Below are 3,033 nucleotides of genomic sequence, written 5' to 3'. Positions count from 1 at the left end.
CTTTGTCTCGGATAGTTCTTTTTCGTTTCCACCTTACCCATAAAAAATTCATTGCCATGGCTATTGCTAATAGTTATTAAATATCTTCTCTTCATCTATTAATTTAATATATTTAAGTGCTGTTTTATGTACAGCACTTAAATATTACTAAAACTAACTATATTACTTTATGTATATATTATTCTGCCATGAATTATTATATGCCAGTGTTTTGTAGTTTTAAATAGTTCACCCATATCCATGAAAGATTTATAGTTAGCTTCAATATGAAAGCAGAAGAATTGAACCGTAATCAGCCTAGGTGCATTTCTTATACCCTGGTTTTCTCTTATGTCTCATTTTTTGCTAGAAAATTATATTATTCAGTGTCTTTAAATTTTCCATGAAATTTGCCGAGATCATGAAAAATACCTATGTTCACAAAATTTCAAGTTTGAATGTTGCTTAGTTTCCTGTCCATAAAATAAAACATCAGAGAAAATTAGGCAGTGTTTGATAAAGTTGGACTGACTCTGAAGAAGTCCGTTCAAATAATTTTGAACAGTGCTGGATTCTTTGTCAATGATGAAATTGATAAAAAAAATGAACCTAGATTAAAGTAATGTAAGATTTTTATTAGAAATGGATAGTTTTTGCAGAATAATTAAAAATTGAAGAGCAGGAGTAATGTAACAAAATAATAAAAGGATCTCAAATCTACACTATAATGCAAAACAATTTGGAAAATCTCGTCATGTAAATACAGAAGATTCGAAAACGCCTTCAACTGAAGCGTGATACCTCACGCGTTCCGGAGAGTTCAAATAGTTGTATCCCTGCGCCTCAGCAAGTTTAATATTGAAGTAGCGTCCCGGCGTTGTTTTTCGGTTTTCCTGTGCCGCTACTGTAGTTTCGACCGTTAAGGCCGTAGTGTAAGGGCGCTAAAGCCAGGATTGTATTTCGCAGAAAGATAATTTTTGCATAATTATTAAAAATTAAGAAGCAGGAATAATTTAACTAAATAACAAAGGAACTCAAATCTACAATAAAATCTCACTTTTTTCACCAATTATTGATAATTTTACCAAGAAAAACTGGTAAGCTCACCTAAAAACCGGTATTTTTACTGTTTTTTTCAGGTAAGAATACCACTTTTATTGGTAATCAATTCCTGGTAACTTTGCCATTTTATCTCGGTAATTTTACCACAGTCGATAAAAAATATTGGCGTTTTTACCGGGATCCAGTAAAATTACCGAGAAAGTTCAATAATTTTACCGAGATTTCTCTGTAAAATTACCAATTCCATAAATGGTAATTTTACCTAGAAAAAACTGGGATCAAATAGAACCCTGAATTCTTGGTAATTTTACCCTTTTCTTAGTAAATACACCGAGATTTTTTTTTCGGTGCGGGGAAAACCACGTATCTCTGTTTGTGACGTTATACAGGCTTCCGGTCACACTTGATTGTATCCTTCAAAACCTAGCCAACGTAATTTCTTGGAGGCTTCCTTGATTTTTCTCCTCTTTTAGCGGATATACCTAAGTTTTTTGCGATTCTAAGCACTGGCAACGTTGTAAAACCATTAAATGGATCGCATTTGGCAAAAAGAAACCAGCGCGATTACAGTGTCTTTAAAATCGTGCAACTTCTTCTTTCCTTTTAAAAATACTCAATGTATGCACAGTATTAAAATTTACACAATGATGTAACAATATGTTGGTGGGAAGCCAAAAATGATTGCTATCCTCAGAGATCTCTTAGATAATTGAATCAGTGAGAACGAAAACACATCAACTCGGTCCTCGAAAATGCTCAATTTCCATCAAAGACAGTTAATTTATACAGAAAGATCATTAGAATTAGCACATATGTTCCAACTTGGATCTTTAAAGTGCCCATAAGTACTTGTCTTTCGGCAGAAAAAATCTTTTTCTTAAACTAACTTCTGCAGTTTTGTGTGTGTCTTGATAATTTTCACTTTTTCGAGTGGGTGTGTTTTCGTTCTCACTGACTCCATAAGAAGGAGCAACTTTTTACAACACTGTTCTCGCGCTGGGTTTTTTTTATTTCTAGATAAATTCACAATGTCGCAATGAAACTTAGTAATATTTTATTTCATTGCTACAATATTCAACGCTGTAATTAACTTCAAAATTAATCTGGTTAACGCACACTCAGTTTGTGGAGCCTGTGACAAAAATTAATGGAACATCATTATAACGCCTGGATGCAACTATTCGAACTTCATGGATTTCCGTGCTGCATACACACGGGATTGAAGGTGTATTGACTTTCCAGACACTCAGCGCTTCACCTCACCTGTGGCGCGACGCGACGGTGCTGGTGGGACGCTGTGCTGAACTCATTTTCTCAAAATTGTATCTTTGAACTTACGGTTCTCTTCGCTATTACAGCAGAAATATTTGTACCGTAGCGATATCTTCGTAGTGTGAAAGAAGAATTTAACGTGCTCCGTCATTTTTGATCCTCCCAGTACGGCCCGCGGGTGAAGCGCTGAGTGACTTGAAAGGCAAAACGCCTTCAATCCCGTGCGTATGCAACACGGGCATCCATGGAGTTCGAATAGTTGCATCCAGGCGTTATAATGAAATTCGCCTCGTATTCATCTCATCCACTACCAATTGAGGGCGCTTTGCTTGTTTCTCTCCACTATAAGTTGTTGCCCGCGTTGTATATTGTACTGCCGTGCTAAGCAAGAACGCCGTGAATCCATCATGATTTTTCCGCGTTTTTTGGAACTTAACACTTCATAAAATAAAAAATGTTTTACCCATTCACCTCAAATTTCCAGGTTAAGTTCTTGATAGTATTTGCGAAAGAAGTCTGTTAAAACATTGTCCCAAGGTACACAAGCTTTTCTGCTATGATGCATTGTTCCCAAAAAATTTAAAATGGCGTTTAACGGCGTTTTTGCGTTGCACGGCAGTGTACCGATGAAGTAAATAATCGCTAATTTTTATCGCGAAACTTTTAGTAAGTTTAGGTTTAGGACATTGTGGACATGACATCGATGCGATTTTTTGCTGT

Source organism: Bemisia tabaci, chromosome 10, assembly GCF_918797505.1.
Source record: "Bemisia tabaci chromosome 10, PGI_BMITA_v3".
NCBI lineage: Eukaryota > Metazoa > Arthropoda > Insecta > Hemiptera > Aleyrodidae > Bemisia > Bemisia tabaci.
This window is presented reverse-complemented; position numbering follows the sequence as displayed.